The sequence below is a fragment of the Eptesicus fuscus genome, chromosome 1 (genome assembly GCF_027574615.1).
Source record: "Eptesicus fuscus isolate TK198812 chromosome 1, DD_ASM_mEF_20220401, whole genome shotgun sequence".
Classification (NCBI taxonomy): Eukaryota; Metazoa; Chordata; class Mammalia; order Chiroptera; family Vespertilionidae; genus Eptesicus; species Eptesicus fuscus.
Window position 1 is genome coordinate 46,346,193 of NC_072473.1, and position 27,399 is coordinate 46,373,591.

Consider the following 27,399-nt stretch of genomic DNA (forward strand, 5'->3'; position numbering starts at 1 on the left):
ATGACAGGAAATGCAGGCACAATTGTAAAAGGCCAACACACAAAATTTCGTGGGCAGCCACTCACTATGGGCTCTGGCAGAGGGAGGGCAGAGTGGACTGGAGCTGTGTGAGCAGAAGCCAGGGTTGGGGGCTCTGGGCTTAGAACTTGGAAGGCAGACAACCCCAGTTTCCTATGATGAGTCATTCCCTCATACCGTAGAGGACAACATTTTCCAGACAATCCAGGCAGCATTTGCCTGGGGGAGGTGAGAATTTCCCCCATCCTATTGAAAAACCTCTTGTCCCAGGCTGTAGAGTTTCAGAGTCCCATTAGTAGACTGAAAATAACAATCATCCTATATGCAGAAACAATTGCCACACCCTGTTGGAAAACATCTCAACCCACATTGTTTTTGATAGCCTGAGGCTAATTAAGACTGAATAACAATAAAAATGCAGGTAGAATCCATTCTCTAGAGGCTTTGATTCCTTGTGTGATCCAACTCTGGGGCTGAGGCTAGGGAAAGCAGACCTTGGTTCACATCTTGGTCCTTTCCAAAGGCACTCAGCCTCCGCAGAGGAAACCACAAGTTGAGGATTACAAATAGCTACATACATGGTACTCAGGGCCAGTCACAAATAGTGTCTGACATTGTCCTTCACTAGAGATTGGGAGTCATAGCAAATCTACACAAAACATAGACACAACCCGAAATAAGCAGCCAAAATGGGGAGGCAAAGAAATAAGCCCAATCTGAAAGAACAAGAGAATCTCCAGAAGATGAGCCAAATTAAATGGAGATAAGAAATTTTTCAGATATAGAGTTCAGAATAATGATGGTAACGATGCTCAACAGCATGAGAAAAGATATAGTAACTATGAAAAAAAGACCAGTCGGAAATAAATAATGACATAGCACTAATAACACATTGGCAGGAATACACAGAAGATTAGGGGGAAGTCCAGGGTCTTGTCAGTGAATTAGAAAACAGGGTAGAACAAATCGTCAATCAGAGAACCAAAAATAAAGAACAACAACAACAACAACAAAAAAACCAAGAGAACCGCTTAAGGGGGAACTGTGGGACAACATGAAACAGTATTTGTGTTATAGGAGTAACAGAAGGGGAAGAAGGTGAACAAGGGATAGAGAACTTGTTTGAAGAAATAATGGCAGAAAATTTTCCTAACTTGCTAAAGGAAAAAGTCACATAATTCAGGAGGGATAGCAGATCCCCAGCAAGAACCGAAGCAGGCCTATGCCCAGACACATCATAATTAAAAGGCCAAAAATTAGGAGATTTGAAAGATGGTGTCATAGGTAAATGCCTGTATTCACTGCCTCCCACAACCACATCAAAGTTACAACTGAAATACAGAACTACCACCATACAGAACCATTAGAAAGTTAGCTGAAAGGAAGTCCTACAACTAGAGAAGTAAAGAAGAAAACACACTGCAGACTTGTAGGAGGTGTGCCAGACCTTTTTAATTGAAAGGGAGATCATCTCTGCAGAGGCCACCCAGAGGAGCAAGGGGTCCCAGCCCCACACCAGCGCTCTAGCCCAGGGTCCCAGACCTGGGAAAAGAAGTCCCTATGGGCTGTAAGAACAATGGGCAGATTGGGGCTCAGTGACACAGAGGCTGCTGGTACCTGAGCTGTTCCTCTTAAAAGGCTGACACTATGAACTGAACTTACAAGGTCCTGCTTCCTATGAGCTCCAGCACCATGGCAAGGCTCTGGGAAACACAGATCCATAAAAGGAGGAACTGGATTGTCTGGTGTCAGGGCAGGAACTTGGAGGCAGCTTTCTCCCAGATGGAGGTGCTCACAAAAATCATTGTTCCTATGCTGGAACCTCCTGGATCAGAGGGCTGACTGGCAGCCATTTCTGTTTGCTCCACCTTGGTGAGTCCATAATACCCCACCTCATCCAATTTACAATCCCACCCAAGCTGTGTGCAGTGGCTTTTGCATATGAATTGCCTATCCTTGATCAGGGTAAAATCTCTCAAACAAGCTGCACCTGGGTCAGGGAACCCAAATCTATCAATAAAAGGCACAAGACATGGCAACAGCACCAACCTGACTTGCTTTATAGCTGGGCCTCATATGGACACTTCCAAACCCAATACAAAGAGGAGGAATCTGCAGATCTCTCTGTAGCTCCTGCTGGGTGTCCACAGGAAGTGGATGACTTTGCACCTCCCTGGAGACCCAGAAGCCAGTGTACCCAGTGGTCAGTGTTAGACCATTCAGATTACAACTCCACACATTCATAAGTGACATATTCAAGGGGCAGACTCAGTGCGCACCAAAGCCTCACTGAAGCAAATGCTGGTCTATAGGGGTGTCTCCTGCACAACGACTCTCCCACTGAAGTCACAGCTGGTCCTAACAGCCAATTGGCCTAGAGGTCAATTCCTCCTAATGACACCAACAGCAATCAAGTATCAACTACAATAATACTGTGATCACAGACCACAAAGGGATGCACCTATAGCTCCCAGCTCAAGTGAATGGGGAGGCTGAGCCACTGGGACCTATAGAACACCTACTACACAAGGCCACTCTACCAACTCAAGGAGACATACCAGCTCTACCCAATACATAGAAACAAACACAGGGGAGCAGCCAAAATGTGGAGGCAAAGAAACATGTCACAAATGAAAGAAATGGAAAAAAGCAAACTACTGCATATAGAGTTCAAAACCACAGTTATAAAGTTACCCAAGAATCTTCTAGAAACCTTCAAAAAATGGAAAAGGACCAGTCATAAATTAAGCATACACTGACTGAAATAAAGAATAATATATAGTAGAGGAGAGGATTCTGAGAATCAAATCAATCAATTGAAATATGAAGAAGCAAAAAACACCTAACCAGAAGAGCAAGAAAAAAGAATCCAAAAATATGTAAGGAGTCTGTAGGACAACTTGAAGCATACCAACATTCGCATTGTGGGGGTTCCAGAAAAAGAAGAGAGTGAGCAAGATATTGTAAATTATTTGAAGAAATAATGACAGAAAACTTCCCCTACCTGGTGAAAGAAATAGACTTACAATTCCAGGAAGCACAGAGAATCCCAAACAAGAGGAACTCAAAGAGGACCACACCAAGACACATAATTAAAATGCCAAGGGCTAAAGACAAAGTGAAAATCTTAAAAGCAGCAAGAGAAAAGTAGTTATTTACCTTCAAGGGAATGCCCATATGACTGTTAGCTGATTACTCAAAAGAAACTATGCAGGCCAGAAGGGAGTGGCAAGACATATTCAAAGTGATGAGTAGCAAGGACCTACAACCAAGCTTACTCTACCCAGCAAAGCTATCATTTACAATTGAAGGTCAGATAAAGAGCTTCACAGACAAAAAAAGCTAAAGGAATTAATCGCCACCAAACCAGTATTATATGAAAATTTGGAAGTTATTCTTTTAAAAAAGGAAGAAGAAGAAAAATAAAAAGATAAAAATATGAACAACAAAATGGCAACAAATACATACCTATCAACAATTAAATCTAAAAATAAAAAAATAAATGAATAAGATATATAATGAATAGAATAAACTGGTGAATAAAATAGAATCAGAGAAATGGAAATGGTACAGACTGACTATACTCAGAGGGAAGGGGGATGGGAGGCAGGAAGATATTAAAAAATCTTATATGTATACATGCATTACCTATGGACACATACAATAGGGTGGCAAAGGCCTGGGGCGGGTGGGAATAAGGTGGAGAGGGGTAATGGGGGTGGGGGGAAGAGGGACATCTGTAATAATCTCAACAATGAATTAAAAAAAGAAAAAGATATATATTTTAAAGGAGGGAACAAAATAAAATAAAAAATTTAAGGCCAAGAAATAAAGACAAAGAGAGAATCTTATAGGCACCAAGAAAAAAAGCAATTTGTTACCTATAAAGGAGTTTCCATAAGGCTGTCAGCCGATTTCTCATAAGAAAACCTACAGGCCGGAGGGAATGGCATGAAGTACTCAAGGTAATGAAAAACAATGATCCCAAACCAAGATTACTCTCTCTAATAAGGCTATCATTCAAATTAGATTCCCAGACAAAAAAAAAAAAAAAAGGCTAAAGGAATTTATCACCACCAAAGTAGCAGTTCAAGAAGTGCTAAAGGGACTGTTGTAAAATGAGAAATAGAGAGAAAGAAAAGAACACAGGCATCAAGAATAAGAATGGTAATAAATAAGTACCTATCAATATAAACTTTAAGTGTAAATGGCTTAAAGGCTCCAATCAAAAGACATAGGGTAGCAGAATGGATGTGAAAACATCAGAACAAAAGATTTATACAGGATGAGAGTGAAGGGATGTTAAAAATTTTTCCATTCAAATGGAAACAAAAAAAGAAGCTGTGGTTGCAATACTCATATCTGACAAAATAGACTTTAAAATTAAGTCCATCACAAGAGAAAATAAAGGTCACTACATAATACTAAATGTTTCTATTCAACATCAACAAAACAACAAGAAAGCCCACTGCATGGGAGAACATATTTGCAAATGGTATCACTGATAAAGGTTTAATCTCCAACATCTACAGGCAGCTTATACAACTTAATAAAAGGAAGATAAATGACCCAATCAAAAAATTGGCAGCAGACCTAAATAGAATCTTTTCAAAAGAAGACAGAAGGAAGGCCAAGAGACACAAGAAAACATGCTCAACGTCACTAATTATCCGAGAGATGCAAATCAAAACAACAATGCGGTACCATCTCACACCTGTCAGAATGGCTATCTTCAACAAATCAACAAACAACAAATGTTGGTGAGGATGCGGAGAAAAAGGAACCCTCGTGCACTGCTGGTGGGAATGCAGACTGGTGCAGCCACTGTGGAGAACAGTATGGAGTTTCCTTAAAAAACTGAAAATGGAACTCCCATTTGACCCAGTAATCCCACTCCTAGGAATATATCCTGAGAAACTGGGAACACCAATAAGAAAGGATATATGCACCCCTATGTTCATAGCAGCACAATTTACAATAGCTAAGATCTGGAAACAGCCTAGGTGTCAATCAGCAGATGACTGGATCAGAAAACTATGGTACATCTACACAATGGAATATTATGCTGCCATAAAAAAAGAAGGAATTGGAGAACATTATGCTGAGTGAAATAAGCCAGTCAATGAAAGAAAAATACCACACGCCTCACTCATTTATGGATAATAAAGAACATTAGAAACCTGAACAAAAAGATAGATACAGAGGCAGTAAAGCATCAAACAGTCTGTCAAATTACAGCAGGAAGGTTAGGGAGAGGTGGGGAAGATAAGAGATCAACCGAAGGACTTGTATGCATGCATATAAACATAACCAATGAACTCAAAACTCTGGGGGGTGAGGGCATATATGGGAGTGGGGTGGGGTGGCAATGATAAGATATGTACACATATAATACCTTAAGAAAAAAAATTGAAAAGAAAAAAACAAACAAACAAACAAAAGAGTATATATCTCTGATAAATGATAAATGATAAATGTATATGCACCCAATATAGGAGACCTAAATATATATATATATATATATATATATATATATATATATATATATATATTATTTTTATTTTTTACAGAGAGGAAGGGAGAGGGATAGAGAGCCAGAAACATCAATGAGAGAGAAACATCAATCAGCTGCCTCCTGCACACCTCCTACTGGGGATGTGCCCGCAACCAAGGTACATGCCCTTGACCGGAATCGAACCTTTCAGTCCCCAGGCCGACGCTCTATCCACTGAGCCAAACCGGCCAGGGCAAAGACCTAAATATATTTTTTAAAATGTAGGACTTTAAGAGAAAAATTGACAGCAATAGTCTTGTTAAGGAACTTTAACTCCCCATTTCACTGGCTAGATCTTCCAGACAAAAAATTAACAAGAAAACAGTGACTCTAAATGACACACTGACTGAATTAGGTGGATTTAGTTGACATTTATAGAACAATTCACCCCAAAGTTGCAGAATATACATTCTTCTCCAGTGCACATGGGTCATCCTCAAAAATAGAGAACACATGTTAGGACACAAAATAACTTTCTACATGTTCAAGAAGATTGAAATCATATCAAGCATCTTTACAGATCACAATGGAATGAAATTATAAATCAACTACAATAAAAATACTCAAAAACATTCCAACACTTGGAGGCTGAATAGCATGTTATTAAACAATGAATGGGTTACCAATGAGATCAAGAAAAAAATAAAAACCTCCCTGAAAACAAATAGATATGAACCCATAACAACCCAAAATCACTGGGACATAGCAAAACCAGTCCTGAAAGGGATTTTCATAGCACTAAAGGCCTACTTACAAAACCAAGAAAAATTAATAATAAACTATTTGACCATACAACATAAAAAATCAAGAAGAAAACAACAAGAAAATCCCAGGGTAAGTAAAAGGAAGAAAATAATAAGAATTAGAGCAGAAATAAATGACATAGATTCTAAAAAAGTAATGTAAAAGGTTAATGAAACCAAAAACTCGTTCTTTAAAAATAAATAAATAAGATTGATGAACCTTTAGCCAGACTCACAAAGAAACAGAAAGGACCCAAATAAATAAAAACAGAAACAAAAGTTGTGAAGTATCAACTGACTCCACAGAAATAAAAAGGATTGTAAGAAAATAGTATGAACAACTATATGCCAACAAGCTAGACCAGTGGTCGGCAAACTGCGGCTTGTGAGCCACGGTTTGCCGCTCTGTTGACTAATGAATTTGCTGACCACTGCTAGGGAAAAACACTTAAAAAACATTTTAATAATGTACTAATGTCTTTAACCTGAAGTCAAAACTTCTGGGTAAGGGTAATGCCTTACGCAGTAGTTGGCAAACTCATTAGTCAACAGAGCAGCAGTTTGCCGACCACTGAGCTAGACAATATGGATGAAAAGAACAAATTCCTAGAAAAATACAATCTTCCAAAAATCAATCATGAAGAATCAGAAAACCTGAATAGGCCATAACATCTTATGAAATTGAAGCAGAAAAAAAAGTTCCCATCAAACAAGAGCCCTGGTCCAGACAGCTAAACAGGGGAGTTTTACCAAACATTCAAAGAACTAAAACCGATCCTCCTCAAACTATTCCAAAAAATGCAAGAGGAAGGAACACTTCTAACCTCTATGAGGTCAGCATTATCTTAATTCCAAAACCAGATAAAGACATTACAAAGATAATTACAGGTCAATATCCCTGATGAACATAGATGCTAAAATCCTCAACAAAATATTAGCAAATCAGATCCAGCAATATATTTAAAAGATCATACAACATGACCAAGTGGGATTCATTCCAGGGATGCAAGGCTGGTACGATATTTGCAAATCAGAAAATGTGATGCATCACGTTAACAAATTGAAAGATAAATAAACAAACAAACAAACAAAAACCCCAACATGATCATATCAGTAGATACAGAAAAAAAGGGATTCAACAAAATGCAACACCCATTTTTGATAAAAACTCTCAGCAAAGTGGGAATAGAGGGATATCTCAACATTATAAAGGCCATATATGACAAACTACAACCAACATCATATTCAATGGGCAAAAACTAAAACCATTTCCCCTAAGAACCTGAACAAGACAGGGATATACACTTTCACCACTCTTGTTCAACATATTACTGGAAGTCCTAGACAAGGCAATCAGACAAGAAGAAAAAATAAAAGGCATCCAAATTGGAAAGGAGGAAGTAAAACTGTCATTATTCTCAGATGACATGATATTGTACATAGAAACCCTAAAGACTCGACCAAAAATCTACTAGATTTAATAAAGCAATTTGGTAACATAGCAGGACACAAAATTAACACCTAGAAATCAATGGCATTTTTACACACAAATAATGAATTTCCAGAAAGAGAAACTACACAAACAATCCCATTTACCACTGCAACAACAACAAAAAACATTAAGATACTTAGGAAGAACTTAACCAAGGAGGTAAAAGACTTGTATTTGGAAAAATGTAAGATGCTGGAAAAGCTAGAGGAAGATATAAACAAGTGGAAGAACATACCGTGTTCATGGATTCATGTAATCAACATCATAAAACTGTCCATACTATTCAATGCAATGTATAGATCTGATGCAATCCCTATTAAAATACCAATGCCATTTTACACAGAACTAAAACAACAACTCCAAAAATTTATATGGAACCTAAAAACACCATGAATAGCTGCAGAAATCTTGAGAAAGTAGATTAAAGTTGGAGGGATCACAATATCAAGATACCAACAAAATATCCAGTTATACCACAAAGCCGCTGTAATCAAAACAGCCTGATACTGGCACAAGAAGAGGCATCTAGATCAATGGGACAGAACAGAGACCCCAGAAATCTACCTAAGCCATTTCATTCAATTAATATTTGACAAAGGAGGCAAGCACATAGAATGGAGTCAAGTCTGTCTGTTCAATAAGTGGTGTTGGGAAAATTGGACCTATATATGCAAAAAAAAATTAAAGTAGACCACAAACTTACACCCTACACAAGAATAAACTAAAAATGGATAAAAGACTTAAATACAAGTCATGAAATCCTAAAAATCCTAGAAGTCACCATATGTAGCAAAATCACAGACATCTCTTATAGCAACGTTTGTGGATACATCTCCTAGGGCAAGGGAAACTAAGGAGAAAGTGAATAAATGGGACTACATCAAAATAAAAAGCTTCTGCACAGCAAAATAAAGCATCAACAAAACGATTAAAAACACACACAACTAACAGAATGAGAAGGGAACCTGCTATATGGGAGAACATATTTGCCAATGATAGATCTGATAAGTGGTTAACCTCCAAAATAAATAAAGAACTTATACAACTCAATACCAAGAAGAAAAACTATCCACACAGACAATAATGTGGTGAAGGCCTAGGGTGGGGTAAGGGCTGCATGAAGTGGAGCAGAGGACAGGAAATGGGTAACATCTGTAATACTGCCAATAATAAAAGAAAAATTTCCCCCCCCCCCAAATGGGCAAAGAACCTGAATAGATACTTCTCCAAAGAGGTCTTACAGATGGCCAATATATATATATATATATATATATATATATATATATATATATATATATACACACACACACACACACACACACACACACACACACATACTAGTGGCCTGGTGCACAAAATGCATGCACATTAAAAGGGAATTAATTAGGGGAAATATTTTAATATTGCTATTTGCCCTTTCTCTATAATAGAAGTGTCAGAGATGAAAGAAAATTAGTAAAATGTATATAAAAATCTCCTTCCTGTCAGAGTCTGGGGCACACTGCGGGACCTAGAGTCAAGTTCCCGCCCACCACCTGCACTCACTCTGAAAACACAGGAGACCCAGACCCAGCTGGCCCCACCCCTGTTAAGCCCCTCTGGGTGTGGGGTGCAGCCTCAGGTCCCCCAGCCCAGCACAGGGGGGGACATGACCTGAGGTCCCCTGTCAAGCCCCATTGGGTAGGGGGTGTGGCCTGAGGTCCCTCGTCAAGCCCCGCTGGGCGGGGGTCAAGGCCTGAGGTCTCCTGGCCTGGTGCTGGGGCAGAGGGCATGGCCTGAGGTCTCCCGGCCTGGTGCCAGGGTGGGGGGAGTGGCCTGAGGTCCCCTATCAAGCCCCGCCAGGCGACGGGCATGGCCTGAGGTCCCCTTCAAGCCCCGCGGGGAGGGGGACGCGGCCTGAGGTCCCTCGCTCCAGCCATGCTCCATACAGCCTCAGGTCCCTGCTCTTCGGTCATGACATTACAGCGTCCTGGCTAATTTGCATATTTCTCTCTTATTAAATAGATATGAAGAAATTCTCAAAGTCACTAATCATGAGAAGGAGAGATTCAAATTAAAACTACAATGAAATATCACCTTACACATGCTAGAATGGCTACCATCAAAAAATCAACAAACATAATAAATAAAGAAATTAAAAAAAATAAAAAATATATCAAGGATTTTTGCAAGTTGGTTGTGAAACCATGATAGCTAGAAATCTGCCATGGTGGGAATATTCAGCAAACACTACAAATCAAGGCGTTTTTACCCTTTAGTTTTGATTGTTTGTTTGTTTGTTTGTTTTGCCTTCAGAGAGCACATCACTGCATGTTCCAGTGGCATTTGTAGGGAGACACTATACGAGTTGCTGCAGGAAAGAGGGAGAGAGGCTCGGTGTGCAAGCTTGTTAAAAAAAATCAACAAACAACTGCTGGTGAGGTTATGGAGAAAAGGGAAGCTGGTGCAGCCACTGTTGGAAACAGTATGGCGTTTCCTCAAAAAACTAAAAATGGAACTCCCATTTGACCCAGTGATCCCACTTCTAGGAATATATCCCAAGAAACTAGAAACACCAATTAGAAAGGATATATGCACCCCTATGTTCATAGCAGCACAATTTATAATAACTAAGATTTGGAAACAGCCTAAGTGCCCATCAGCAGATGAGTGGATTAAAAAACTGTGGTACATCTACACAATGGAATACTACGCTGCGGTAAAAAAGAAGGAATTCTTACCATTTGCAACAGCAAGGATGGAACTGGAGAGCATTATGCTAAGTGAAATAAGCCAGTCAGAGAAAGATAAATATCACATGATCTCACTCATTTATGGAATATAATGAACAACATAAACTGTTGAACAAGAACAGATCCAGAGACAGAGAAACATCAATCAGACCATCAAACCTCAGAAGGAAGGTAGGGGAGTGTGGGAGTAAGGGGGAGAGATCAACCAAAGGACTTGTATGCATGCATATAAGCCTAACCAATGGACTCAGACAACCGGGGGGTGAGGGCATGAGTGGGGGGGATGGGAGGGCTAATGGGGAAATAAGGACACATATGTAACACCTTAATCAATAAAGAAATTTTTAAAAAATTTAAAAATGAAACTTCCTTTTGGCCCAATGATCCCACTTCTGGGCATTTATTCTCAGAATCTTGAAACATCAATAGAAATAATATTTACACTTCTATGTTCATAGAAGCATCCTACCTAATAATAGAGTAATATGCAAATTGACTGCACCTTCGCTATGCCGAAGCCACGCCCACCAGCCAATCATGGCAAGTATGCAAATGAACCCAACCAAAATGGCGGTTAATTTGCATATCAAGACAGCGATGAACCCCCTTCTGAAGGAGAAGCTGAAGAGGAGGAAAAGGAGAAGGAAGAGGCTGAGGAAGAGGAAGGAGAGGAAGAGGAAGAAGGTGCCAAGGAAGAATTTGAGGATGCAAAGGAGGAAGAAGGAGGTGAAGGTGAAGGAGAAGATGCCCAAGAAGCTGAGGACGAGAAGAAAGATGAAGGTGCTGGGGAGGAGCAAGCAACCAAGAAGAAAGATTGAGCCCTCCTTTCCTTAATTATTTCAGGAATAATCCTCCCCAAACCAGGTCAACCCCACCACCAACCAAGCAGTTGAGTTCCCAATACTATATGAATTAAGAAGTCAATATATATATAACATTCTAAGGTGACTCAGGTTGGACATTAAATGTTATGCTATGACTTTTCTCCTTATGGAAAGTATCTGTTTGCTTGCAGAGTGGCTTCCTGGCTTGCTGCCAGCCTGTGCATGGTCCACGCTTATGAGTTCAGGATCTATGACAATGTGAATAATTCAGATGTTTACAATAAAAACACATGAATACATGAATTCACTAATGTTAATGTTAAATTTTATGGAAAAATAATCCTTTGAATCTTTGGTGGTTAGAAATTAAAGACCTCAAATCATGTGCAATAAACAGTAAATAAAGTTACACTGAATGACAAAAAAAATACATTAGGGGCCAGGAAACGTCAAAAGAACTGGGGAACCATTCCCAGATCAGGAAGGGAAGTCACAGGGTATATATTATTGCTACGAATACAGTATTTCCTACTACTTACAACATATACAATGTAATGTATTAGATGCCTTCCTATTGGATGAAGTATGTATTCTCATAGAGTAATACTGGTAGATATGTTATATTTATGGCAGTATGTCATATCCTATCTATATTAATAAAAGGATAATATGCTAATTAGACCATGAGACCTTCCAGATGTCCTTCTGGACAAAGCCATGGTGGCAGGGCTGAGGCAGAAGCGGTTATGGGTGATCAGACCAGGAGGGGAGGGCAGTTGGGGGTGATCAGGCTGGTGGGGGGATGTAGTTGGGGGAAAGCAGGCCAGCAGGCAGAGTGGTTAGGGGAGATCAAGCAGGCAGGCAGGTGAGCGGTTAGGAGCCAGTAGTCCCACATTGTGAGGGGTTTGTCCAATTGCAGGTTTAGGTCCAATCCCACAGGGGTCCCAGATTGGAGAGGATGCAGGCCAGGCTGAGGGACCAACCCCTTCCTGTGCACGAATTTCGTGCACCAGGCCACTAGTCCTATATAATAAAAGCATAGTATGCAAATTATCCAGGGGATGGGGCCAGCTGGGGGAAGGGAGGCAGGCTCCGGCTGGTGGTGGTGGCAGCGGCAGCAGGTGGCCAGGGAAAGTACTCGGCAGCCGCTAGGGACCCTACCAGTTCACGAATTTCATGCACTGGGCTTCTAGTCTACATTAGAAAAGGCCAGGGTCCGTAATGACCGAACAGATCAGTGAATACCAGGAAGTGCATGGAGCACCTCTAGGTCCCTTCCCCATCCTCCCCGCCCCCAGGCTCTCATCGCTGGATGGCCAAAGAGGAACCAAGGGGAACCGGGCCAGGTAGCAGCGAAACGGGACTGGGGACTGGTGAGCAGGCACAAGGCAGGCCTTCTGGTCCCTCCCCCGAGCCAGCAGGCTCCAATCGATCCTCAGTTTCTTCTGAAAGGAACATGGCGCCTCCACTGTGCAGCCTCCTGGGATGTGGACTCACTGCTGTGAGAGGCTCTGGAGCAGAGACTTCAACAAGGACTTCAGTGCCTGCAGCGACCCTCAGCCTTCACTGCTGGAAGGTGGACAGAGAGCATCATCTTTAAAGCACAAACACCCTCTTCAGGAAAAACTGCCACCTCCCTACTCCACAGCTGCTTCCGTGTCTGCAAGAAACTGTGCATGCTCCTCCCTGTGGGATGGCCAGGGCCAGAGCCTGAGTTGAGTGGTTCCACAATGGGGGAGGGGCCGAGCCAGTCAGCTAGACCAGTGTAGGGATGGAGGGAGGGAGTGCGGGGCAGGAGCAAGGGGGAAACCCTGATTCCCTGCACCTCCTCCCACAGGCATAGCCCTTCCTGGTGTTATGATAAAAGGAGTTGTGTTTTTCTAACTCAGTCCAGGTAAAGTAAACAAGTGTCTGTTTACTTCTGATCTTATTCTCCCAGCTGCCAGTTAATCCCTCTGGATGCATCATATCCAACCTCCAAAGGGTCTGAGGGGCAGGTTCAACCTTCGTTCCATAGTTGAGGAAACTGACCAATAAACACATGTGTCTCATGCCTCAGTGTCAACTCCCGTGGAAATCTTCGGGTAATAACTCAGATTGTATATCTAAGGGTATATTTTCTTCTGTTTTTTTTTTTTTTTTTTTTTTTTTTGGTGTGTGTGTGTGTTTAATTCAACCCCAGGAATCAAATAATACAATAAATAATAAAATGAGTTCAGAGGGTTCAGCATTGTATTCCCAGGGCCCTTGGTCCCACATAAACTGCAGAGCTCAGTTATCCTGAGATGAAAGAAAAGGAAAGAGAGTCATGAAAGGTTTCCCAGCTCAGTCACAGAGACATCTCATAGCCACATACTAAGGGCATGACATTAACTTAGGGGTGGAAAGGACACAAAAAAATAGAAGATGGAGCCATTTCCATTCAGATTCAAACCAAGTTAATGAGGCAGAAGAAACACTGGACACCATGGAAGAATAGGATGAAACGGTCCAGTAAGGAGTGTCACATACCTTGTAGGGACAGCACCTGGGGCTCTGGACATGATAGGAGGAGGGATGTGACTGGATGGGAGGAAGTGCATGGAAAGTCCTGGGAGTAGGAACAAGAGGGTGATATGCAGAAGGTGGGCCCCACCAGGTGATGACAGGGTGCAAGCCTGTGGGAGGTGTCCAAGTGCCCCCACCTCTGCTGAGGAGTGTATGTGTCTGTCCTGGGAGCTGCGACCTATGGAGAGGGAGGCTATGGCTCTATATGGATGAGTTGCCAATGAGACCTTCCCTGTAACCACAGTAGTCGGTGTTCTCAACACAGTGGGAGCATAGGATCATGTATACAATGTCACGAAAGAAAAAGCATCGTATTCCCAACTTATTCACAGACTTCTATTTCTGGAATCTATATTCCCAATATGTGCACAAGTACATTTGGAAAAAGAAAAAAAGATTTGTACGTGATATGACTGCATCTTTAGAAAACCCAAGTGATCACAAGCAGAGCATTTTTAACACCTAATGAGCCAAATACACTGATGTACAAAAATAGACCCAGAAACACAGATGCAAGAACAGACTGTAGAACTTCAGAGGGAAGGCGGGGGAGCGTGGGTGGGAAGATATCAACCAATGGCCTTATGTGCATATATGCATCACCCCTGGACACAGACAATGGGGTGGTGAGGGCCTATGAGTGGTAGCAGGCTGGAAAAGGTTAATGGGGAGGATAAGGGACCTATGTAAGCCATTCAACAATAAGATTTAATAAAAGAGTAAAAAAATAAAAGATAATAAAAAAGTAAAAGAAAATAAAATAAAAGCAAAGAATAACTAACTGCCCTGGCTGGGTGGATCCATTGGTTGGAGCTTCGTCCTGTACATTGAAAGGTGTGGGTTTGAACCCTGGTTGGGGTGTGTGTGGGAAGCCACTGAGCAAGTGGTGCCTGGAGGAAGGAGGCTCCTCAGACCTAAACACAGTCCAGGCCTCACCCATGATCCAAGGCCTGTCCTCTGTTGGGTGAGACCGAACCTCCCAGCTTCCTGTCGAGTCCCTGGTCTCTGAGTCATAAGGCCGCTTCCCCATGTGCCCCAGAATGCACTGCTCAGTAACCATCTATACTAATAAAAGGGTAATATGCTAATTAGACCGGATGTCCCTCCAGACAAAGCCATGGTGGAGAGGGCTGAGGCAGAGGTGGTTAGGGGCAACCAGGCAGGCAGGCAGAGGCAGTTAGGAGCGATTAGGCAGGCAGGGGAGCAGTTAGGGGCATCAGGCAGGCAGGCAGAGTGGTTAGGGATGATCAGGCCGGCAGGCAGGTGAGCAGTTAGGAGCCAGCAGTTCTGGGTTGCGAGAGGGATGTCCGACTGCCAGTTTAGGCCCAATCCCTGTGGGGGCGATCGGGCCGGCAGGAGAGGGCAGTTGGGTGTGATTGGGCTGGCAGGGGAAGGCAGTTGGGGGTAATTGGGCTGGCAGGCAGAAGCAGTTAGGGGCAATCAAGCAGGCAGGCAGGCGAGCAGTTAGGAGCCCGCGGTCCCAGATTGTGAGAGGGATGTGGGATTGGGCCTAAACCGGCAGTCGGACATCCCCCAAGGGATCCCAGATTGGAGAGGGTGCAGGCCAGGCTGAGGGAACCCCCCCCCCCGCACAAATTTCGTGCACTGGGCCTCTAGTTATTTATAATGGCTAAGATCTGGAAACAGCCCAAGTAGCCATCAGTAGATGGGTAGATTAAAAAAGCTGTGGGACATGTACACAATGAAATGCTACATGGATTTAAAAAGGAAGGAACTCTTTTTTTTTCTTTTTTAAATTTCTTTATTGATTAAGGTATCACATATTTGTCCTCATCCCCCCATTCCCATCCCACACCCCTCCCCACACATGCCCCCACCCCCCTGTTGTCCTTAACCGCTGGTTAGACTCATATGCTTGCACTAAAGTCCTTTGATTGATCTCTCCCCTTTACCCCCACCCTCCCCTACCCTCCCTCTGAGGCCCGACAGTCTGATCCATGCCTCCTTGTTTCTGGGGCTGTTCTTGTTCATCAGTCTATGTTGTTTATCATTTCCCCTAGATGAGTGAGAGCATGTGCTACTAGAAATACACTTATAAGAACCGATAATGAGACAAGCAATAATGGTTATGCTGAAAGGCAAATGAATCAGTCTGTAGTGAGTTTCTTTCAAATTTCTCAATATTTTACTCTATGGATTTTGTGTTTGTGCCTTAAAAACAATTTTTCACACTTGTTTGAGTACTTACTAGGGTCTAGGTACAGAGTATGGCACTGGGATGGATAAAAGAACAAAAAAGTAGTCAGTACCTTCACATACTTATAGTCTACTAGGGGTGACAAAGATGTCACCAAATAATTATAACATAGTAAATTCCATGTCTATTACAGAATATAGAAATAGTAAAAGAAAGTAATAAACTGTCTCAAAGAATACGAAATGTTTTAAAGAGGAGGTGATGGCCTGAACAGGGACAAACAGGTATTTACTAGGCAAATAAGGTGAGGACAAGGCATGATAGGAAGAAGAAATAGTCAAGTCAAAGGCATAGAAACAGAATGCATGGTATTTTCATGGAATTGCAAAGGGCAAGAGATAAGCTGGGGGTTACAATCTTGGATATTATATTTTTTATTATTTTTATTTTTTACTTTTTCTTAATCCTCACCCGATGATAGTTTTCCATTGATTTCCAGAGAGAGTAGAAGAAAGAGGTAGAAACATAGAGAGTCATCTGTGTGGGAGAAACACATCGATTGGTTGCTTCTCACATACACCCTGACCAGGGCCGGGGATTGAACCTGCAACCAAGGTACATGCCCATGACCAGAATCGAACCCAGGACCTTTCAGTCCACAAGCTGACACTCTAGCCACCGAGCAAACCCAGCTAGGGCTTGGATATTATCTTGTACCTGCTATAGAACCATTGAAGTGCTTCAAGCAAGGAAGTTACTTGGTCAAATCTGGGTTTTAGATAGACCACTCTGGCAGCAGTGTGAAAAATAGATGTGGAAGGGCAGATCCACAGAGAATGCCATTGCAATAGTTCAGGTAATAGACAAGGAGGGCATGAATCAAGGCAGCAACAATAAAGAATCAGAGGAAACAAAAAAAATTTGAGAGCTAATTTGGAAGTAAAAACAGGTTTCACATACCCCTACAGATAAATCTCCAATTTTGTCTGCCTTTCAAGGTGATATTTTTAAAAGAACTGTGTGCACTAGCTGGTAGCACTTCCCCACCTTTCATGTACTTTTCAACCTATTAAATCTGGCTTTTGCCTCCATAGCATCACTCATCTTCAGTTCTTACAAGGTGCCCAGTGATCTCCATGGCAATAAAACCTATAGAAATATTTCAGGACTCATCTTACTAGACACCCTTTCCTTTACTCTCTTCTCTTGGCTTCTGAAACAACAGACATTCCTAGATTTCTTCCTATCTCTTTGCCTGCTCTTTCTCTGTCTCTTTTGTCAGTTCATATACTTATCTTAGATTTTTAAATGTCAGAAATCCTCAAGGTTCAGACCTCTAGTCTCTTCTTCTGAGTCTATATTCTCTCCCCAAATGAACTCATGGTAAACAAGCACATCTAACTAAAATTAATATGTCATCCGTTTCAAGAAATACCATTATTTTATGTTTCACTAAGTAAGCAAAAAATGCTTCCAATTACACTATGATATCTCAAATTGCATTAATCATCTTACTGTACCCCAAACTTGTTCCTCATTATAGTATTCCCAACTCAGAAAATGTCATCATCATTAACTTAGTTGTTCAAGTTAGAAACTAGAAACATGGGACTTCTATTCTGTTACCTCACCTTCTACCCATCATATCTAATCAGTCTCTATGTCCTACCACATTTACTTCTTAAATAATGCCTAAATATGTCCATCTCTCTGACCCTCACTGTAACAAAGCTAATAGGAGCCACCAACTTTCTTGTCTGATTTACCTCAAAAGTATCCTAATTGGTTTCCCCAATCTTCTGATTTGCTATCAGCAAGGTAGAGTGATCTTTTCAAAGCCCAAATTTGACTATGTCACTTCCCTGATGAAAACACCTTAGTAGATCATCATAACCCCTAGGAAAAAGTGCAAATTCTTGACCTGTGACCTCTGACACAAGATGGCAGTGCCCAGAGCTATCTGTCTTGCTGTTGACCTCAGGTGAATGAAGGCAGTGAACCCCGCATCATGTTGAAGCTAATCCGGGCCACTTGGGCCGTCAAGAAATCCAAGGTCGGCAGCATGATCTGGACCATCACGCAGGCGGGCCATGCCATGGCAGGGGTCCCCCACTAGGCCCCATACTGCGTTAGCGAGGCACTTCCATCAACCAGTTCTGAAAGTTCAATGAGAAGACGAAGGATATCAAAGAAGGCATCCTTTTGCCACCAAGATCTTTGTGAAGCCTGACAGGACATTTGGAATAAAGATAGGACAACCCACTGTTACCTACTTCCTGAAGACAGCTGCTGGGATTGAAAAAGGGGCCCGGCAGACAGGGAAGGAGGTGGCAGGCCTGGTGACCTTGAAGCATGTGTATGAGATTGCTTGTGTTAAAGTTCAGGAGGATGACTTCCCCCTGTGGGACATACCCCTGTCCTCTGTTGTCCACTCCATCATTGGCTCTGTCCATTTCCTGGGCATTCGTGTGGTGAAGAACCTCAGTTAGGAAGAGTTGGCAGCTTTCCAGAAGGAGGGAGCCATATTCTTGGTGGCTCAGAAAAAGGCCAATTTGGCACCTCAGGCAGAAGCTTCCAAGAAGTGATCCCTGTCTTGCACACTCCAGAATTTTGAAGGGAGCAGCTGGAAAGGCTGTGCCAAAGGGGAGAAGGGGAGATGATACCAACCTGATTATTATTTCCCTGACTTTAGATTATATATTTTTACACGTATGGTTGTATCAGGGTATTCAGCCTAAATAAACATCTTTTGTCACCCTCACCACCCGACCCCCCCAAAAGTGCAAATTCTTGCCATGGCCCATAAAGCTCTTACCCACCTCTCTAGTCTTGTCTCATGACAATCTATCCTATGTTCTATAAGTGCCAACCACATACTGGCCTTTTTGATTCTCAAATGTGTCACCCACCTTGCTGCCTCAGGACCTTGTACACACGCTCTCTCCTTTGTGTAAAAGGTCCTCTTACTTCTCTTTATCTAACAAACTCATATTAATTTCTCAGCCCTAAACTAAAAAAAATCACCTCCTCAAGAAAGTATTCCATGGTCCCAGAATACATGCCCTCATAGCACCCACTCTTTTCACTTTCAGAATTTAAAATTGTAAATAATTTAGTATGTAAATCATAATTTAATATTGGGCTTGGTATTGGGATGAAAGTGGCATGAAGACAGGAACTATGCTAAAGAAAATAATGCTGGGAACAAAACAGGTGCTCAGTTAGTATTTGTTAAATGAATGAATCAATTGATGACTGACGGGATGTAAGAGTTAAGGTGAAAAAAAAGGAATCAAGAATTATAGCTAAGTTTCTGGCTTTGGTGACTAAGATGGATGATAGCACATCAGATCTGAGGCAAGAGAAAAATGATTAATTCAGTTTTAGAAGAAAGAGTTGGAGATGCTTGTGAGATATACAGTAGGCATTTTGATATGTGTCTAGACTTGGGGAAAGCAGCCTGGGTTATTGACATAAATTTAATATCCATTAGCTCCAGGTGTTGGTTGAAACTGAGTGAAGGAGTGAGGTCATCCAGGCAATGAGTGTAACATAAGAAGGAGAGAAGGGTAAGGACATGTCTTTGTAGAATATCAGCATTTAAGGGACAGGCAGAGGAAAATAAACCATAGAAGGAAAGGGAGAAGGGAAGGACAGAAAAGCTAAATAAATATGAGAACAGTATGGATGCTCAATATGAAATCTGCTCCCTATCACATGTGTTCAAGCCGAGGCTCGATGCAGAACCACCTAAGGATTCTTTTTCACAACTATTACATGAGAATCAGGGTTAGAAAGTTTAAGCCAAGTTTCCATAAGGTCCTTTGCACTGGTTCAACACAGTATAATGAAAAGAACACTAGACCAAGAATCTGAAAGCCCTGGTTCTAGAATCTGAACTCTTTCACTGACTAGCTTAACAACTTCATATAAGTTATTTACCCTGTCTCAAATCCAGATAATGGATTTGAAAGCATAACAACAAAAGATAGTATAATGCTGCCAAGGGTTACTCAAATTTTGGAGAAGCCATTAAGTTATTTTCAGTTAATAAATGCTTATCTAATCTAATAATAGACAAATATGCAAATTGACCATACCTCCGACATGCCCACAAGCCACGCCCACCATCCAATCAGAGCGAGTATGCAAATTCACCCAAACCAAGATGGCTACAGCCACAGAGAGCAAGGTTTCCTAGGTAACAGAGGAAGCCAAGCTTTCTGCCTGCCGTTGCAGGCCTAAGCCTCCACTCAAGCTACAAAGTTTCAATTATAGAAGGTAAACAAATTCAAACAAATGGCGGAAGAATGGAGCTTGAGAGAGCAGGCCAGGGTTGCCGGCGGCAACAGGGGAAGCAAAGCTTTCTGCACACCCTGGCCAGGCCCACCCGCTTAAGGCAACAAAGTTTCAATTATAACCCCAACACAAATGGCTTCGGGCCTCAGAGGGAGCCCCAGGCTTGGCTCTGCTCCAGGCTACAAAGTTTCAATTGTAGAAGGAAAATAAATTCCAGATACCAAGGCCTCTGCTTGCATTGCCAGGGGGCATGGCCCGCCTGCAAACCACCACAGGCCCCTCGATCAGGCCGCCCCATGCCCCAAGGGAACCCCACCCTGATCAGGGACACCCTTCAGGGCAAAACAGCTGGCCCCCACCCCTGTACCAGGCCTCTATCCTATCTAATAAAAGAGTACTATGCAGATTGATCATCACTGCAACACATAATATAGCTGCCCCCATATGGTCAAAGATCCTGCCCCCATGTGGACACAAGATGGCCAGCAGGAGAGGGCCAGCAGGAGAGGGCAGTTGGGAGGCACCCGGCCTGCAAGGGAGGGCAGTTGGAGGTGATCAACCCTGCAGGAGAGGGCAGTTAGGGGTAACCAGGCCGGCAGAGGAGGGAAGTTGGGAGCAAACAGGCTGGCAGCAGAGTGGTTAGGGGGTGATCAGGCTGGCAGGCAGAAGCGGTTAGGGGCAATCAGGAAGGCAGGCAGGCAAGCAGTTGGGAGCCAGCAGTCCTGGATTGTGAGAGGGATGTCCGACTGCCCGTTTAGGCCCAATCCCAGGGATCGGGCCTAAACGGGCAGTCGGACATCCCTTGAGGGGTCCCCGATTGGAGAGGGTACAGGCTGGGCTGAGGGACAACCCCCCTCCGTGCACGAATTTCGTGCGCCAGGCCTCTAGTCTTATATAATAAAGAGGTAATATGCAAAGTGACCCTCACACCCTCGCAGAAGATGGCCTCCCCCATGTGGTCAAAGATGGCTGCCACAAGATGGCTGGCAGGGGAGGGCAGTTAGGGGCTACCAGGCCAGCAGAAGAAGGCAGTTAGGGGTGACCAGGCCTGGAGGGGAGGGAGGGCATTTGGGGGGACCAGGTCTACAGGGGAGAGCAGTTGGGAGCAATCGGGCTGGCAGGGGAGGGCAGTTAAGCATCAATCAGGCTGGCAGGGGAGTGGTTAGGGGGTGATCAGGCTGGCAGGCAGGTGAGCGGTTGAAAGCCAGCAGTCCTGGATTGCGAGAGGGATGTCTGACTGCGGGATCAGGCCTAAACCGGCAGTTGGACATCCCCTGAGGGGGTGCCAGATTGGAGAGGGTGAAGGCTGGGCTGAGGGACACCCCCTCCCCCAGGGCATGAATTTCATGCACCAGGCCTCTAGGTATAAATATTTTTAGTTAACAAACTCATTTTATTACAACTATGAGAGGCAGGCATTGCAGTTAACTTTCATTTTACAGATGAGGAACTGAAGCACAAACTGGTTAAAATGCTTGCCTAAGATCACTGAATTAGGGGTTAGTGGAGTTAGTTAGATGTGAAACCAGAAATTCTGGCTCTAAATTTCTGCAAAATCATTAAGGTAAATTATCCTTGGCCTAAACCCTCATCCTCTAAATGACAGATTCACCAACCCCTTGGAAAAAATCTGATGAAAGCTATGGAGCCTCTGCCCCAGAATACACAAAAACTTACATATGCATATTTTTATGTACTATTTCAAAGAGTTCACTCACTGATATTTATTTTTTCATGAATAATCTTTAATGTTGACATTATTTCAGACTTCCCTCATTCTCCCCCACCCTTTGACCACCTCCACTTTTCCCTCCTTTAGCCTTCATCTCACTATTGTCCGAGTCCATTGTTCACCTTCTTTATCCAGTCACCCCATCCTCCTCCCCGTCTTTTGTTTTTATCTTTACAGTTCACTCACTGATATTCACTACTGCAAAAACAAAACAACAACAAAAACACCTGCCATTTGCCTCACCCAGGAATCTCAAATTAAAAATCCTTGCTCTAAAGTTTAAACTTCACTAATCTTTTTTTCCCTTTATTGATTAAGGTATTACAAATGTGTCCTTATCCCCTCAATGTCCCCCCATCCCTCTACTCATGCCCTCACCCCACCCCGTGTCTGCTAATCTTGAACTCAGCTTCAAATCCTGTCATAACAGCTCAGTTTGTAGGGAAAAAATAAGGAAAGGGCTGCGTCTCTCATGCTGCATTCTAGCGCTGCCTACTGGACTGCCCGTAGTAATGACAAAATTGCCAAACCTGTTGCTTAGAGAAACCTTCAGATTTTCCAAAGCACTTTTACAGCAAGGTGTTGTCACAGCTACGGGATTCAAAATCCCAAACCAGTGAGCAGGGCCCGGGGTTTATTTCCTGTCATTGAAGCTGAATCCTTCCCATCATGCTCGAGGGCACAGCATGCAGGGGGTGGGGAGGGGGCAGAGGAGGAGGGGGCATTGCCACCATTTTAGCATCTTGGACAGTCTGCCCAGAAGTTAGGAAAGGCAGCCTTTAGGGTTCAGTAGAGGGCGCTGGAGTACATCTTTTTCTGTAGATGCAGGCATTAGCTAAATAGGTGGAAATCACAACTTTCTGATCTGTTCTTTAGGGTTCGGACCTCATTTTTCCTTCGCAGACTGGATATAATTTCTAAGCATCAATTTCTAAGCATGCACCCCCTCCAATCCTCGTACCACTTCACAATTCCTTTGCCTTCTGACAGGGAAATTTTTTTTTTATATTTTTATTGAGGTATTATATGTGTACATATCTTACTATTACCCCCCCACCCCACACCCACACATGCCCTCCCCCCCCCAGAGTTTTGCGTCCATTGTTTATGCTTATATGCATGCATACAAGTCCTTCGTTTGATTTCATAACTCCCCCACCTTTCCCAAACTTTCCCCCTGTAATTAGAAAGTCTGTTTGATGCTTTACTGTCTCTGTATCTATCTTTTTGTTCACCACTTTATAATGTTCTTTACTATCCCTAAATGAGTGAGATCATGTGGTATTGTTCTTTCATTGACTGGCCTGACAGGGAAATTTTTTTAAGTAAGGTTTGCAAAACTCTGGAGTTAAAAATGTGGAAAAAAGCAAAAACATTTCCGGGCCCCAGTTTAAGACCCACTCTTCTAATCTCTCATTATTTTCCTGTTCACAGTTGCCATCTCCACCCTGTAGTCCTTTTTGCTAATCACCATTTAGCTCCAAACTAGGATGTAGTAATCAGAGCACCAGACAAAATCAGGAGAGACTTTCAGATTTAAGCTTTGTCACTTTAATAGCCGTGTGCCTTCTCTGGGTCTCAGTCTATAAAACTGAAAGATGTTGGTTAATATTGGATGATCTCTATGGGCCTTTTCTGACCTGCCAAAATTCTAGGAGTCTTCTCTGTCCTTTATATTCTTTACACTTCCAAATGTATCCAACCTGCTTTTACTCCCAGAGAAACTTCTTTAAAATTAGATCAGATGCCCTTGTTTAAATCCCCATAATACCCCCCTTTGGCCACAAGAAAAAGCTCAAGCTCACTACCGTGACATCAAAGACTTTCATAATCTTGTCTCTTCATGCCTTTCTGACCTCCATTCTTGCCATTTTACTCCCAAACACCACACAGTTTAGGTAACATGTCTCCCATTAGATGCTCATTTAATCTTCATCCCAACATTGTAAAAGTGTACCATAATTATCTGTTTAGTTAAATTTCCCCTAGTCTTTGCTGTGAGTTCCTTGAAGGTAGGAACTATTGCTGAATCTCCAGCTTTTAGAGCAATGCATGGCATTTTGTGGCTGTTCAATAAATATTTGTTGAATGAATAAATTATTATATGTTGCTACATCCCCAATGCCTATTACCACTTTAGGGATATAGTAGGTGTTCAATGAATATTAAATGAATAAACAAATGAATTTGAAAAAACTCATCATCATCCCCAATATATCTTGCATCTATCCTCCTTCTTTCAGTACCATGTTAGGAAATAATAATCTTGTTAAGGTTGCCAAAGGAGAAATGCATGAGGCCAAAAGGGGTAAAGAATTATGAATTTATTAGGTCATCTGGATACCAGATGGGCTGAGCCCCAAAATGGCGCCCGCCCCCAAAGAAGACAGGGAGTCAGGTTTTAAAAGACTCTAGGTGGGCTTTTTCTGGGTGGGCTTTTTCAGGTCTGGATTCCGGGAAACTCCAGAGGGGAGAGATAATGGTCAGCAAGTAGAATGTGGTCTAAGCAAGTGGAATGTCCATTGTGAAGTGGCCTAAAGGTTAGTTCCCAGGGGTGGGGGTATCCATTCAATTCTTTGATAAGACCTAACAAGTCTCTACCATGATTATTCTCCACCAAAAATCTATTAGAAACAATAAACAAATAAAGTAAAGTTGAAGAATACAAAATCAATGTACAAAAATCCACTGCCTTCCTGTATACTAACAACACAACTTCAAAAGAAAAAAAAAGGTAATAAAAAAAAAAAAACAATTCCTTTTGCAATAGCAACCAAAGGAATGAAATGCTTAGGGATAAACTTAACAAAGAATGTGAAAGATCTAGATCTATAAATTGCAAAGTATTATTAAAAGAGATGGAAAAAGACACAACAAAATGGAAAAATATCTTGTGTTCATGGATTGGAAGAATCAACATAGCTAAAATGGTCATATTACCCAAAGCAATATACAAATTTAATGCAACACCCATCAAAATCCCAATGTCATTTTTTAAAGAAATAGAAAAGTAAATTATCATATTTGTATGAAACCACAAAATATCCCAAATAGCCAAAGAGATCCTGAGGGGGAAAAAAAGAATGAAGCTGGAGGTATCATGCTACCCCACTGCAAGTTATACTACAGAGCTATGATACTCAAAATAGCATGGCATTGGCAGAGAAACAGACACACAGATCAGTGAAACAGAATAGAGAGCCCAGATATAAAACCACATGTATATGGACAGATCATTTTCGACAAAGGAGCCAGAAACACACAATGGAGTAAATATAGTCTCTTCAATGAATGGTGCTGGAAAATTGGAAAGCCACATGCAAAAGAATCAGAAGACTCATAACTAGTTTTCCATACCCAGTCTTTCTCCCATTAATATTTCTTTAAACACAATTCCACAATACTATGTTTTGTTCTATGATTTTCTAGGATTCCCTATTGCCTACAAGATAAAGTCTGAACTCTTTCACCAGGCAATTAAGATCCTTCTTCAACCTGATGCTTCATTAGCCTGATGCTCCAGGCAAAGCAGGTTACTTCCTATTCCTCAAATAATGCCCTACTTGTCCCAGTAAATGTACAATAAGACCAGGTGAGAAATAACAAGTACCCTAGGAGATCCCAGGCAGTGGGCATAAAGAAGAAGTGAATTTGAAGAGATGAACTCTTAAAAAGTAGGATTTTCTTAGTTATGTTAATTTCTTTCCTTTCACAGACACCAACAAACTTTATTTAAGGAAATATTTTCTCATTTTGGAAATAATATAAGCCAACATTCACTGGGGGCTCCTTGTGTGCCAAACATTGTTGTAAGTGCTCTGTATGCATTGATGCATTTAATCTTCACAATAGCTTTTGAGGTAGGTATAGTCCATGTCCTCTCTTTACATATTAAGACAGTAAGGCAGATTTTGGATTAAATAACTAGCTCAATGCCATATAATCAATTAAAATAGCAGAGCTGGCACTTAACCCAGGTAGACTTACCCTGGTGTTTGTAGTTTGAACTACTATGATACATTACCAGATGCTTCTGTTGTCTGTCATGACACTGCCTATTTCTAATGCTTTGTTCCTTCTATATTGGTTCATGCCATTCCCAAATATAGAAATTCACAAAGTTATGTTTTTTTTGTCCCTGTTTCTCAATATGCTGAAATATAACATTGATAGAAATTCACAAAGTTATGTTTTTTGTCCCTGTTTCTCTATATGCTCAAATATAACATTGATTGAGCATACTGTGTGACAGAGACAGGCTTGGGATATTTATATATTTCATCTCATTGACTCCTTTCACCAGCCCTCTAAAGCATCTCTATTTCACAGATGAAGAAACCAAGACATAAAAAAGTGAGGTAATTTGAGCAATTTCACACAGATGACAAATGTTAGAGCTTGAATTGGAAAACAGGTATTCTGATTTCAGAGGCCACACTTGTGTGGTCCATATATTTGCTTTGTTTTGTTTCATAATTAAGACTCAGACCCTAGATTTATATTTCTGGGTTCAAATTAAACTTTACTGCTTTCTAGCTCTATGATCTTGGGCACGAGATTTACTACCCTGAACCTCAGTTTCCTCATCTGTATACTGGGAGAATAATAGTAGAACTGATGTGAAGATTAGATGAGCTCATTTTTTTAATGAGCTCATTTTTAGAAACACTTGGAATACTGTCTGACACCCCGTAAGTAGTATGCTTATTAACTATAATTATTATTTTATTTTTATATATTTTAACTTTAATTTTTATATTGTTTACAACATTTATTTCTAGTTTTAGTGATATATTAGTGACATAAAACCTATTAAGTATAAGGTGTAAAATATGATGATTTGATATACCTATATATTGTCCAATGATTATGATAGTAAAGTTAGTTATCATTTTTGCAGTGATAACATTAAGATCTACTGTCTTGACAACTTTCAAATCTATGATGCAGTACTGTTAATTATGTCACAATGATCTGCATTTGAATTCCAGAACATTCATTGTATTGCAGGAAGATTGTATACTTTGATCAGTATTGCCTCATTTCCCCCACCTCACAACCTCTGATAATCACCATTCTACTCTCTATTTCTATTAATTTAGCTGTTTTAGATTCCATATATAAGTAAGGACATACTGTATTTGTCTTTTTATGTCTGATTTATTTCATTTAGCCTTCAAGGTACATCCATGTTGTCACAAAAAATTAAAAGCGGCCAGAGAGAGACAGACAGTTACATACAAAGGAACTGATTTCTCAACAGAAACTCATCAGGCCAGAAGGGAATGGAATGAAATATA

At 41.6% G+C, this 27,399-nt stretch overlaps 1 pseudogene; it reads left to right on the forward strand.

Annotated features, from left to right (window-relative positions):
* Positions 1–18,076: 18,076 nt before the first annotated feature.
* Positions 18,077–18,653, forward strand: LOC103303717 (39S ribosomal protein L11, mitochondrial-like; annotated as a pseudogene).
* The last annotated feature ends 8,746 nt before the right edge of the window (positions 18,654–27,399 follow it).